The 15,413-nt window shown below is 34.8% G+C and overlaps 1 protein-coding gene across 2 annotated transcripts in view; it reads left to right on the top strand.

Moving 5' to 3' along the window:
• SGCD (sarcoglycan delta) overlaps nucleotides 1–15,413 on the top strand; it is a 1,334,163-nt gene that overhangs the window by 799,067 nt on the left and 519,683 nt on the right. Inside the window, exon 1 of one of the 2 annotated variants that reach the window (XM_003756762.2) lies at nucleotides 5,670–5,778. The exons of the other annotated variant lie outside the window; for it this stretch is intronic. The gene's annotated coding sequence lies outside the window, so the exon portion shown is untranslated. Of the gene's footprint in view, nucleotides 1–5,669; nucleotides 5,779–15,413 lie in introns of those variants that run through there. 2 annotated transcript variants of the gene reach the window in all.

Consider the following 15,413-nt stretch of genomic DNA (forward strand, 5'->3'; position numbering starts at 1 on the left):
AGCCTGAGTCAGATATAAATTTTTCTGCTATTTCCTAGTTGCTTCCCCTGGAGTTTTGCATAGCATTTGAAATTTTCTAAGGCTCTTGACAAACTGGAGAGACAAAAGGAAGATGACTAGGGCAATGAAAGGCCTCAAGATCATAATATCTGAGAATGTGTTGAAGAAACTGGAGTGTTTATTATGAAAAAGGTGAGGATTAGACTGTGCCAAAGACTGTCTTTAAATATTTGAAGGGCTTCCCTGTATTGAAGGGAGACTGGATAGTTCTTACCAGAAAGGAAATAGATAGAAACTTCTAAGAGTGGATTAGGCTTGACTAAAAAAATTCCTAACAATTAGAACTATTGAAAAGTTGAAGTGGTTTCCCAGGGAGGTACTGGGCAGCTAGGTGCTCCAGTGGATGAGGCCCTAGTCCTACAATGAAGAAGACCTGAGTTCAAATGTAGCCTCAGACTCTGTCTCTGTCCCTCTCTGTCTCTCTGTCTGTCTGTCTCTCTCTCTCTGTCTCTCTCTCTCTCTCTCTCTCTCTCTCTCTCTCTCTTTCTGTCTGTCTCTCAGTAAAAATCAATTCAATTAAATTTATACATAAAACTGTAAATGCAAAGAAAAACCAAAACTTTTCTGTCCTCAAAAATTATATTCTGTTTAGAGAGCCAACATTTATTAAGACAAAAAAGCATGCAAAGCAATTTGAGGAGACAGGGAGCATTAATGAATTGTTTCCTCATTAGAGTTGTCAAAGAAATAATTCATTATTCTCTAATATTTTTGATGATTTTAAATATAACCTTTCTTACTTCCAATCCTTTCCCTTTTTAAATTCTTTCCTTTTTATCTTGTATGTAGCTTGCTTTGTATATATTTGTTTGCAGGTTGGCTCCCTCATCAGACTAGAAACTCCTTGAGGGCAAAGACACTCTCTCTCTCTCTCTCTCTCTCTCTCTCTCTCTCTCTCTCTCTCTCTCTCTCTCTCTTAATTTCAATTGCTTTTCCCCCAATTACATACAAAGATAGTTTTCAGCATTCATTTTTCTAAGACTTTGTATTCTAAATTTTTCTTCCTGTCTTCCTTACCTTCCTCCTCACCAAGACAAGCAAATTATTAGGATATACCTGTGCAATCACTTTAATTATATTTCCATATTGTCATGTTGTGAAAGAAAAATCAGAACAAAAGGGGAAAACCATGAGGAAAAAAAACAAACAAAAAAGATGAAAATAGTAAGCTTTGATACACATTCAGTCTCCATAGTTCTCTCTCTGGATGCAGTTGACATTTTCTATTCCAAATCTATTGAAATTGTCGTGGATTATTATATTGCTCAGAAGAGCTAAGTTTTTAGTACTTTACTCATCATGCATTCATGTAAATATTTTCAAACTTTTCTGAAATAGCCTGCTATTTATTTCTTAGGAAAAAATAATAGTTCATTACTTTCATATGCCATAATTTATTCAGTTATTCTTCAATTGATGGGTATCCATTCATTTTCCAATTCCTTGCCACCAAAAAACAAACAAAAAAAAGAGCTGCTACAAACATTTTTATGCATGTGGCTCCCTTCTGCTGTTTTATGAGCTCTTTGGAATACAGACCCAGTTGTGACACTGCAGGATCAAAGGGTATGCACAATTTATAGTCCTTTGAGCATAGTTCCAAATTACTCCCCAAATGGCTTGATCAATTCACAACTCTACCAGCAATGCATTATTGTTACATTTTCCCTACATTCATCATTATCTTTTCCTGTCATTTCAGCCAATCTAATAGGTGTGAGGTGATTTTTAATCTGCATTTCTCCAATCAATAGTGATTTAGAGTATTTTTTGCATATAACCATAGATCAGTCTCAGATTCTTCTTAGTTGCATGATATTGGGCAAGTCACTTAACCAGTCTCAATTTCCTCAGGTATAAAATGGAAATCTACTTATAGCACCTATCTCATAAGATTCTTGTGAGGATCAAATGAAGTAATATCTGTAAAGTGATTAGGATAATAGCTGACACAGATTAGGCACTCAATATATATTTGCTTCCTCCTTCCCTTCCTTCCTTCCTCCTTTTCTTTTTTCTCCCCTTTTCTTCCTTCCTCCCTCCCTCCCTGCCTCCCTTCCTTCCTTCCTTCCTTCTTTCCTTCCTTCATTCTGTCCTTTTTTCCTTTCCACACCTTGGTACAAGAAGAGACAAATTGAATTGTTTGGTCTTGTAGGATATATTTATACTGTAGCATCTTCTTTATCAAGGAAGGAACAAAAGCATTAACTGAGATTGATCTAAATTCATTTTTCTTCCAAGTCATTAGGAAGCAATTCAAAGATTGGAGACAGAAAGAAATTTTGACAACATGGAAATTCCTGTCACAGCACATTGTCAACTTCCTGAAAGTCAGTGTGATTTCTCTCACTTGGAATCAATAGAGTAGTTTTCCCACCATCAGGGTTCTTTAATCAAATGTTGGAATAACTCAGCTGATAGAATCCTATACATTTGACTTCCTGAGCTAAATTTATTTTGATTCTGACCTTCTGAGGCATCAAATCACAAGGGGAAAAAATACTTAGAACACTTTATGGCACAGATAAAGAATTGTTCTGGGTGCTTGATATTTAGGACATTTTGGGGACTCTGCTTAAAAATGGAAAAAAAAACCATTAGTTATAAGTGAAGACATGTTACTTGGGTGTTCTCTAGGGATCCAGGGAGGGGGAAGAGGAAAAGTGATGGAAAAAAAGCAAAAATTTAAAAGGAAAAAAAGGTGTACTTAAAATTAACTGGATATTGGATTTACTATAGTATAACTCTATTGTGATGTCCTTATTGAGGATTGATAAAACAGGAAACTCAGAGCCTTTTTTCCAAGGGAATTGGGAATATAGCCAATTCTAGAATTTGATCCCATTTTTTTGATGCCTAGAGATATGAGAAAATTGTGTCAGAATACAATATTTTTTTGGAGTCAGGAATACTTGGGTGCAATACTGATTTTCACTATCTGTGTATTTTCACCAATACTTAACCTCTCTGAATCTTAATTTCCTCATCTGCAAAATGATGATTATAATATCTAAAGCATCTACTACCCTAGGATGCTTGTAAGTCTTATTTGACATAATGCTAAGAAAAACATTTTTAAAACTAAGGCCTAGGTGCCATGTAAATGTCAGTTGTTATTATGAGGACATAGTAAGATTAATTGTTCTATTTGTGCTAGTTACAAATGAAATGCTATTAAAAATAAGTCGCAAGGTCACTCTTGTGCAGCAGTTGTTTGGTTTTATTTTTTGTACATGTTCACAATAGAAATATTGGATGATATTGCATTACCTTAATTCTTATCATTTTTAAAATTAAATCATTTTGGTCTTTCCAGCAGCTGAAAAAGAAAAAAAGTGAAAATTAAAACCATGTAACAATTATGCAGTCCATAAAAATAACTTCTCATATTAGTTGTGAATATTTTATTCTTTATTTTGAGTCTATCACTTCTCTATCAGGAGGTGACAGCATTGTTCTTCATCATCCATCTTTTAGAATGGTTGTTGATTAGAGCTCTTAAGTCTTTCAGAGGTATTCATTTTGACATTATTGTTATTATTGCAAACATTTTGCCTCCTGGTTTTGCTCACTTTATTTTGTATCAGTTCATGAATCTTCCCTTGTTTCATTGAAATTGTCCCTTTTATAATTTCTTGTGCCATAATGGTATTCTATTATTCTCATATACTATAATTTGTATAGCCATTCCCTAACTGATAGGCATCCCCTCCTATTCCCACCGCCAATTTCTACACCAATGTTACCACAAAGAAAATTGTTATAAATATTTATCCATATGGCCCTTTTCTATCTTTCTTTAATTCCTTTTAGGCATAGGCCTAGTGGTGGTATCATTGCACTATTTTTTTTAAATTCCCATGATTTTGACTGTCCTCATTTAGATATCTCTTCCACAATTAGTATAAATAACTAAGATGTAGCTTTTCCTTAATCTGTTGTCCATGACTATGGTTTCATGGACTTGAGTCAGGAGATGTGAATTCTACCATGGTTTGGCATCTAACCATTTGTTTGACCTTGAATAAGTTACTTTTGTTTAAATATCATTTTCTTATCTTTCAAATAGGACTTATACCAGTTGGCATGACTATCTCAAAAGGCTTCTTTGAGGGTCAAATGAGTTTTCTTTAATTATTTTTTTTGATATAGAAAATTGCAGATTCAGAAACTCTATTTACCAATTTTCTGCAACTTAGAGAATTTCCTGAGACATTAAAAAGTTAAGTGACTTAACTGTGGTCATATATCCAGTGAAAGATAGAAGTAGGACCTGAACCCAAAGTCAAATAAAATAAATAGAGATGAAAAGGCTCAGGAAAATTTAAAATCACTCCAGGAAAAGAATTATCCTAACAAAATCACCTGCTGCTGTCAGGGTTACAAAGTACTTTCATCCCTATAACCTAAGGGCTAAGTTTTTATGAGCATTATTACTCCCCTTTTCATAGGTTAGGTCACTCAGGCTTGGAAATGATAAATCAAGCAGTTAATCAACAAATATGTATTAAATGTTAGGCTCTGAGTCAAACCCTTGGAAGACAAATAAGGCAAAAACAGGGTCCCTGACTTCAAGGACCTCACACACTCTAATGGGAAAGACAATATATTAATAGCTATGAGAAAGAGAGAGACAGAAAAACAAAGACAAAGAGACACAGAGAGAGACATAAAGACAGAGAAAAAGATACAAGCAAGAGACAAAGATACACAAAGGTTTATCTTGATCTATCGATCAATAGATATATCTGCTATTATCTATCTATCTATACAGATCTATCTACATGTATTACTATATATAAAAATATTATATACAGATATCTATGGGTAGAGATAGAGATAGTAAGATAAAAATTTAGATATGTCCATATTAAATATAGATATATCCAGAGGGGAAATATATATATATATATATATATATATATATATATATATACACATCTATCTTTATATCTCTATCTCTATTCATCTGTATTTCTATCAATATTTCTGTCTCTTTGTATATCTATATCTATTTGTATCTATAGATACATCTATACATATTTCTATCTCTACCTTTATATTTCTGTTTATAATTTGTATCTATCTACAGATATATATATATATATATATGTCTGTATGGTCTGTTTATTTAATTTTATTTATTATTAAATTTATTTATTATAGGCATATTTATACCTATATTATCTATATCAACTACATCTGTATTTATGTCTGTCTATAGATAGATCTTTATAAATTTATCTAAATATGCATATATATATATATATATGTTTGTGTGTATGTATACACATGGGTAGATAGGCACAGTGAATAGTGTTCTGGGCCTATTAAGTTGACTCTAATCCTCCTGTACCATTTCTAGAATACCAAATAATGAAGCCCCCTGCCAGGTTCAGAGCCCTTTTTTTTTTTTATGAAGCTTGCTCCCTAGTCCATTTCCTTCTATCACAATATAGGCTGCCATTATTAATGCTGGGCTGGCTCTTGGATAAGTGGTATTACTACTGCCCCTTTCCTCTGTCCCTGTCATATTTTATACTGTGCCTGAGATATTGCTGATTGTTGGCTGCTAACGGGTATAAAAATAGCCCACTTGTTGTAAGGAGGATATTAAGATTCACAGCGTGGAGGAGAGGGCACTCCTGCTTTCTGGACTGGTCTGTTAACCTTTGGAGGTTTTGCTGGAGAGTTTCAGCCATAACATAATAAAACTGGGTGAGTAAAAGGCTGCTGGAGAAGAGCATTTATTGTCAGATTAGAAATTTGCTAAACCATGGAGGAGAAGTGAGGTGTTCTGGGGGGGGGGAGGGAAATCTCATTTTACTTTATGTCTTCCTTCTTTCCCCTTCATAGAAAGGTCCATGGGCTTACTTTAGAAGCCTGTAGAAGAAACTAAGAGGTTTGCTGTTTCCTTTGGAGTAAAGAAACTACTTTGACCTAATTCCAGTTGAATCAGGAGAGCTTAAGACAGCTTGACCATGTGAGGAGGTTGGAGATTTCAATGTTGAGAAATACTTAAGGGAAAAATCACTGCTTCAGGGCGAGGGAGTGAATGGATGGCTTCTGTCTTGGTGCCATGGTTCAGGGTACAGTGTCAGCCCGTGGCTTTTACAGACAGGCCCAAACAGCACTCAACCTCTGCCCCTTTGCAGTTCTAGGCAGCTATTAGAGACTTCACAGAATCGCTGCCACAGAGAGCAGCTTCTTCCTAGGACTTAATAACATTTTAAAAATTATCTCCCCTTTACAACATGGACCCAATGTCCCTCTCTAATTTTTCCTCCCACTGCTCTGCTCCTGGCCTCGTTATTAAAGTCTTTTTTGGCATTTGGGTAAATGATTTCCTGCAACACAGAATGAGTTGCCATTTGGAAGCCCCTAGCAGCCAGCTTCTCTGCATTGGAAGTCAAGGGAAGTTTGCTGACCCCCCCAGCTGAGCAATGCAGCTGAAGAGGCTGAGCATTTCTGGGGGATTACAAGCCTGCTATGCACTGAGTCTGGGAGTACACAGCATGCTAAGTGTCTTTAAACTGTCAGAAAATTGCAAAAACAATCCCAGAAACATAGGACCTGGGGGTTCAAAATGCTGTGGAATAGAATTTGTAATATGAATAAAAAGATGCATTTCTGGAATTGTGTGTGTGTGTGTATGTGAGAGAGAGAGACAGAGAGAGAGAGAGAGAGAGAGAGAGAGAGAGAGAGAGAGAGAGAGACAGAGACAGAGAAACAGAGACATACAGAGACAGAGACAGAGAGAGAAGGAGGAGAGGAAGAGAGAGACAGACAGAAAGACCGAGAGAGACAGAGAGAGAAGGTGGAGAGGGAGAGAAAGATAAGACAGAGAGACAGAGGCAGAAAAACAGAGCTAGAGACAAAGAGAGAGAGAAAGAGACAGAGAGAAAGAGGCAAAGACAGAGAAAGAGAGAAAGAGACAGAAACAGAGATGAGAGAAAAAGAGAAACAGCGAGACAGAGACAGAGAGACAAAGACAGAGAGATACAGAGAGAGAGAGATCACATGGAATTTATAGGAGAGTAGGAAGAAGTGAAGAATTATACATACTTCTATAAGCAGTTTTAACTAAGTTTGTGATGGTGATGACTAGCTTTGGAATTAGAAGACCTTATAATTGTCACTTCCTGCTGTACGACCTTGAGAAAATTTATCAAGAACTCTTGAATCTCAATTTTCTCAACAAATAGGGGATGGTTCCAATATTTGCAATATCTACTACACCAGGTTGTTATAAGAAATCATAGTACAGTGGTGCCTTGGACTCAGATTCAGGACACATTAGTGGGTTTCATATAACCATGAGCAAGTCACATAACTTCAATTTTTTTCATCTATAAAATGAGACAAATAATACATGGCTTCTCTTATAGTTGTTATCAATTAGTCAACCAAGGATTTATTAAGTGTCTTCCTGCTTACACCCACCATGGGCTTCCCATTGTATTTGAGTTATTTGTAATTTGTATTCTTCTAGAAACATGGTGATTCTGAATTTGTAGCTACATAGAATCACTAGGAAACTATTGATATGAAAAAATGTTTAACTCAGCCTTTATAAAAAGGGACATGTTACTCAGAAAAGCAAAAATACCATCATATAAAGAGTAAATGTCAAGTCAACACTGGAAATTCACAGAGTCAAAATATTTTAGATCTGAAAGGACCATGATGAGCTACTTTATTCATCCCACTAATTTCAGAGATAAAGAAGTTAAGGGACAGACCAATGTCCCACAGTCAGAGAATGGAGGTGAAGTGCCTAAAACCTAAGTCTCCAATTTTCAAATCTGGTTCTTTTAAAAAATATATATGTAATTATAATTGTCCCCCATTAGAGTGCGGACTCTTTGGGACAGGGATAATATTTTTTTTAAATTAAACTTTATTTTATTTTTAAATTGAAAAGTATTTATTTTCTTTCCATCCCCCCTATTTTCTTAATGGGAGGTAAGACAGCCAGGAAGAGAAGAGAAAATTCTTTTAACAAATAAATTAGTTAAGCAAAAAAGATTTCTATATTGATCATACATTTGATCAGATCAAGTCAATAAAAATTTTTTGAGGGCTTACTATGTGCTAGGCACCATGCGAAGCTCTTGGAATCCAATAAAAGCCTCTCAAGGCAATTACACCTAATAGAAGAGACAACATATAGACAACTATCAACAAACAAGATTTATAATACATAAATTAGAGATAATCTCAGAAGCAAGATATTAAAACTGAGAGCAATCTTCTGCACTCCAACCAAAAAAAAAAGTTTTCTCATGGAAGGTAGGATTGTAGCTGAGCCTTGAAGAAAGCCAGAGAAGCTAGAAAGTAGACTCAAAAGCATTCTTGCATGGGGTTAGTCTATTTTTGATCCCACAGGGGACAGGAAGCCATTGAAATTTAGTGAATAAGGGGATGACATGAGCATATTTGGTCTTTGCGAAGATCAACTTGCCAAGTGGAAGATGAATTCAGTGGAATGATGCATGAGGAAGGGAGATCAATCCAGAAGACTATTGCAAATAATCTAAGTATGAGATATTTAAGGGTACTTAGAAGTGTTAGAGAACAGCAAGGGAGGAGGGGGCACAAAAGAGATATTACAAAGAAAAAAATGACAAAGTATTTTCTACATAATAAAATGTTAAAGCATCTGACTATTATTCTATATAACATCAGAGTTCTAAAAGGAATCTTAGCTCAACTAGTTGAACTCATTTTTTTGGATTTAAAGGATAATATCAATGTGTCATGCTATTAATAAATCATAAAATAAAGGAGCCATAAGCTTTAACATGTAATCATTTCAGATTTTGTATACATTGTAAATGCTCATTCAGGTTCCCATATAATGTCCTTGTTCCTGTTTCAGTGATCTCCATATCCTACCTCATGTTCCCTTGTTTTTGTCAGAGAGAAAGGAGGGCACCATAATTTTTTTGGAATGCATAATTTCTTTATAGTATAAAACACAATTTTAGTGAAAACGGGCAGTCACCTATATCCCCTATGCTTTGCTTTTGTCTATTTTAAATCAAGGTAAAACAACAAAAGTTTTCTATGTCTATTACATATATTCAAGGCAGCTAGTTGGCACAGTGAATACAGTGTTGGATATGAAATCAGAAATACTCTGATTTCAAATGTAGTCTCAGACACTCACTATGTGACTCTAAACAAGTTACTTCACCTAGTTTGCTCAATTTCCTCATTTATAAAATGAGCTGAAGAACAAAACGGCAAACTACTCCATTGTCTTTGCCAAGAAAACACCAAATGGGATTACAGAAGTCAAATACAACTGAAATGACTAATCAACAACTACATATATGCACCATTGGCCCTAGTCAAAAAGCCACAGCTGTAATTAGAAACACTAGGGGACAAATATTTACATTAATGTGACTATTTCCTCAACTGCCAGATTCAATTTTTCCCTTTAAAATTATGGCAATAAGAAGACATTTCCGGTGGAAACAGAGAATATATGATTTACCATATCTGTTCATGAAAAAAATGTGCAACCAGAGTTGTGAGACTTTGCAGTGGCACCTTTAAAACTTCCACCTGCAAAATCAAGCATGAAGTTGCCATTTAGTTCAAAAATTCCTTGTGAACCCTGGGGACCTGATGATTTCAAAATTTCCTCTGTCTTGTGTTGTATTGACATTTGCTTATAAGTGCCTTTTCCATTTCCTGGTCTCAATTTGAAGTTTGTTCATGCTAATGGGAAGTTGGATTTTTAGAAAACATCCTCTCTCTTTGGGTTCTGCAATTACATACAGACAAAATTAAAAAAAATAAAAACTGAGATTGTTTTAATGCCCCACTGAATATTTCCACTTGGATGCTATTTTCCTTGTTTGGGGGCTGAGCATACCCTAGTGTGTTGTTTTTTAAATCAATGATAGATTTACACAGTTAGTACAAGCACCAGCAGCCTTTGGTTCAGGGTACACTTGAGCATTGGGAGAAGGAAATTAAGTGCACTATTCCTGTTAGCAACATTGAAGGCCCAACCCTGTGCTTGTTATGCTGAAAATTTGCTCAGTCAGGCAGATTGGTTTCCCTACTGCATTGTATTAATAAGAATCAAAAGTCATTATCAGTGCAAATCCACAGAGCAAGGATGCTCAATTAGGAAGGTGCACTGAAAGCGAGAAGCCTTAAAGAAAGCTCTAGTAATTTGCTAAGAAGTAAAAGTTAAACAATTTAACTTAGATCCAGAATGCAATCTTAAATGACTAAGAATATCTTAGCATGACTTTAAGTGATCCAGCAATTAGTACAGGTGGAAGAGATTGCTTAGAGACTGGGGAGGCTTGGTGTAGAGAGATTAAGCACTTTTCAGCTTTCAGATTCAGTGATTTTCTTGCTGTAGGGTTTGCCTGTGGAGGTTTAGTATATGAAATAATTTCTTCTTCCCTTTTTTTGGTCTTGACTTTTCCTTTGTATCACATCCCCTTTTGACTCATAAATTGCCTTTGCACTTTCCTCTTTTCCATAATACGCTCTTTGAGGTGAGGGGCTTGCTTTTTCCATCTGTACTTCTTCCTCAAAGAACTGAATGTCTTGCCTTGGAAAGTACCTAATCAACGGTTCTTGAATTTAATGGAAGCAAAGGGGGATGCAATGTTTTCTTTAATGTATTGTGATATTTTGAACCACCCCTAAATTCTTTCTCAACTTAATTTCTCTATTTCTAAAGTCAATTTCTTTTCAGAAGGAGGCTAAGGAATACATAAGGCATATTTTTTTTTATTTAATAGCCTTTTATTTACAGGTTATATGTATGGGTAACTTTACAGCATTGACAATTGCCAAACCTCTTGTTCCAATTTTTCCCCTCCTTCCCCCCACCCCCTCCCTCAGATGGCAGGATGACCAGTAGAAGTTAAATATATTAAAATATAAATTAGATATACAATAAGTATACATGACCAAATCGTTATTTTGCTGTACAAAAAGAATCGGACTCTGAAATATTGTACAATTAGCCTGTGAAGGAAATCAAAAATGCAAGTGGGCAAAAATATAGGGATTGGGAATTCAATGTAATGGTTTTTAGTCATTACCCAGAGTTCTTTCTCTGGGCGTAGCTGGTTCAGTTCATTACTGCTCCATTGGAAATGATTTGGTTGATCTCATTGCTGAGGATGGCCAGGTCCATCAGAATTGGTCATCGTATAGTATTGTTATTGGAGTATATAATGATCTCTTGGCCCTGCTCGTTTCACTAAGCATCAGTTCATGTAAGTCTCTCCAGGCCTTTCTGAAATCATCCTGTTGGTCATTTCTTACAGAACAATAATATTCATATACCACAGTTTATTCAGCCATTCTCCAAGTGATGGGCATCCACTCAGTTTCCAGTTTCTGGCCACTACAAAGAGGGCTACAAAGAGGGTATTAAAAATACAAGGCATATTTTTTAAGCTTTAAAAGTATGAAACTTGAGGACCATTATTGTTGAATTAAGTAATAAGTTCCTCAACATAATAAGAAAACAGTGTAACAGATTTAGTAAAAATTTTTTCATGTATACTTGTGTATCTATGCTATTCTATTTAAAGAATAATAGCTTAAGAAGCAGGTTATGAAGGGATAAAGGACTGGCCTAGGACCCAAGAAGACCTGGATTTAAGTTCTCTTTCTCACACATATTCACTACATAAACCTATGTTTCAATGTTCCTGATCAGCCATCAAAGACTATAAGATAGACTATTATTACCTATCTGTTTCAATAAAGGATGTGTCCAGTTTGGGAAGTTTTTCATGCCATTGAAATCACATACCCAGATCAAAAAGTTTTTTGAGTCATTAGGAATAAGTTACAGAGTGTGTGCTTTTTCATATCTAGTAGTGTGCTAGTAGCCAAGAAGTGAGGCAAAAGATGCATATGATAAACTCTGTCTTCAAGAAATTTATTTAAGACACCCCAAGGATCTCTTGACATGAATAGAAGGAAATGCACATAAAATTATTAGAGACAAGAAACATTTTATGATTAAATGTTAAATAATTTAGTTCAGATAATGAGTATAGGAATTAAGAAAATGAAAAGACAAGTATGAGCAGGAGTAGTCTGGAAAGGAGAAATTCTTAATCTGGGGCCCATGACTTGAGATTTTATACATATATATATATATATATATGCACATATATATATATAATGTATCTACACACATATGTAAACATATATATGTACTTGTTTTAAGCATATATTATACACACACATATAAACAAAGAACAGAAAGCATCACAGATGGTAGAAAATGATTGATTGCAAAGTAGTATAGATGATGGAAAACAACATGATTGGATGGAAGATTGGAATGCAAGGCTAGCACCCACTCCTCCTTCCATCATGTTGCTATGGAAAATCATTGATAGTGCCTACCTGTATGGCTAGTTTGTATCACAATGATAACAGACCAGACTTTCTTGAATAGCAGCCTTGCAGAGATAACAGACTTCCTTGCATCCATCTGCATCTTGCAAGGCTTGTTAGTGAGATAACAGATCTCCCTTAATTGTACATGGGCATGCAAGGCTTGTTAGTAAGATAACTTATTTCTTTGAGCTAAGGTGATTTATTGACCAGCTGAATTTTAAACCACCTCAGACAGGAAAATCTAAACTTCTGGGCTCATAAACTTCTGAAGTAAGATCAGACAAAGAAACATGTCTGAGGCAGTCAGCAAAATAGAGTAAATTGCATAATAGTATCAAAAAATAGAAAATTAGTATTTGGTTTTCTCAAGTGCTATATAAAAAACTAGCTATTGTTATGGAATGAATTTAGAAATTTCTGGTATCTTTTTCTTCAAATTCTACTAAGAAAATGAAACTAGCTTAAAGTAATCAAGTTGTTCATATGTGGATACCCGACCATTTGAAGATAGCCTAGATGGGCCTTGGACAAAAATGAAGAATCTTTTATTAGTATTTAAAACCAACAAAATACCAATAACGTTTTGAAGAGAGGTGAATGTAACAGATCTTTTGAAATATGTTTTTTTAAAATAGAACTACTATTCATTACCCTCATACTTTTTATTTCCAGGGTAAAAATATCCAAGAAGCCTCAAGTTTTATGGTAGAAGAAAAGTAGCAAGTATTTGAATTATTTGAATAATGTCTGTGTGGCCAGGAAAAAAACACATTGCTAAAATTCCACTATATTATTCACAGTCAAAGTCAGACAGTATTTCTCTCTCTAACAGTTTGATTAAGGTATGTGTAATAAGAGAAAACAGCTGTACTATAAGACATCAGTTTTGGAGATTAGAGAGGATCCCAAGTTCTATGGCTAACCATTTCTAATCCAGGAGTTTTTCTCTATCTTTTTTGAAACATATTTTTAGCATAAAGCATAGTCTTCTTATGCCTTGCTCTCTCCATCTATGTCCATCCTATCTATAGTCATTGGATTTCATTCTTGTTTCTCTCTTTTTCTCTTTGCATGGTATGATAGAAATAGCATTAGTAATTATGGAGTCAAAATTTGGATTCAGATCTCTAGATCTGGTTCAAATTCCTGTCCTACTGTTTGTGTGATGTCAGTCAAATGACTTAAGTGGGCCTTGATTTTCCCATCTGTAAAGTGAGGGTATTGGACTAGATGACCTCGTATGTCCCTATCAATTATAGAGCTATTGTCTTATGCTTCTACTCTTTTCAATCTTCATAAAGATTCCCCATAAAGAAATCCCAGTCCCTCCTCCCAACATATCTATAGTTTTTTCAGTTTTTGTTTTTCTGTAACTTTTCCAGTTTACTCTAAATCTTCCTTGAGATATAATGATGAAAACTACAGATTATATTTTGTGATGATAAAAAGTTAAGATTGCCATATTACAGCAAATACTCAAACAAATTGGTAGGGAACCTACCATCTGGTTCAAACCATTTCTAAGCAAAAATATCCTCTAAAACATCCCTGAAAAGTTAGTGGATAGAGTTATTAATAAAGAATTAGAAGAGACCCCAGAGGCAACCTATTCCAATACATTCATTTTTCAGCTAAGGAAACTGAGGCTCAGAACATTTCTTGCCCCAGGATTCACAGGTTAGATTCAATCAGTCTCTGCTTGTACACCTTGTGATAGGAAATTCACTATCCCCCTGGCATTGATGAAAAGAGCACTGACTGGACTCATAAAACTAGATTTAAATTTTGTCTCATATAACCAGAGTGGCCTTGGGCAAACCATTCCATGGAACTGTTTTGTTAATTGTGAAATGAAAGGGTTAGAGTTTATTGTCTTTTCCATCTCTAGCTCTGTGATCTGAAGAACCATTCCACTTTTAGGCAGCTCTAACTGTTATTAAGTTCTGCTTATATCAAGCCTAAATCTGACCATTATCTATAAGGAAACAATACAACAGATATGCATTGTTTTTTTAGTCATTTCAGTAGTGTCCAACTCTTTGTGATTCTTTTTGATAGTTTTCTTGGCATAAAAATGGAGCAGTTTGCCATTTCCTTCTACAAATCACTTTACAGACAAGGAAATGGGAGGTTTAAAGAATTTAGTGATTTGTTCAGGGTTACACAGGCAGTAAGTGTATGAGGCCAGATTTGAATTCTACTCTTCTTAATTGTACAATTGGTCCCCCATCCTCTATATCTCTGCTTCATAAACTGTTTTACAAACTCCATATGGAATCTCTTAAGTGAATGTGGGAATCACAAAATTATGATTTCTTATCAGTAAATGTTTGATTGATATACCTATTTTATATACATATATATCTGGGATCAAATAAAAAATTTCTCAAATGAAAAGCAGTCATGTGTTGAAAAAGTTTAAGAAGTCCTACACTACATAGCCTAGCTGTCCTTATTCTATTAATTAACAAGCATTTATTAAGTAAGCAATAGGTTAATCCCTGGATTTACAAAGACATAAACAAGATAATCTCATCATTCAATGAATATATAGTCTATTGGGAATACAACATGCACAAATATATATATGTACAAAATATATACAAAGTAAAATAGTCAATAAGCATAATTTAGTACTTACTATGTACCAGGTTATTATAATATAGAAAACAAAACAAATATTATCTTCTTCCATACCACAATCATGAACATAGAAGGAGGTCACTAATGAAATGCTACTTGGGATCTTCAAGATTTTTGTCAATACTTTGGATGAAGACATTCCTATTAAATTTATAGCTAACAATGTTGGGATGGATACTTGACATGTTGGATAAGCACTAATTATGCAAATATAAGTAAAAATAAAAACAGTTCCTGCCTCAAGGAATTTATAATCTAATGGGGTGGAAGAGTCAGCACATAAAAATTAGCTTAAAAGTGAGAGT

Source organism: Sarcophilus harrisii, chromosome 2 (genome assembly GCF_902635505.1).
Source record: "Sarcophilus harrisii chromosome 2, mSarHar1.11, whole genome shotgun sequence".
NCBI lineage: Eukaryota > Metazoa > Chordata > Mammalia > Dasyuromorphia > Dasyuridae > Sarcophilus > Sarcophilus harrisii.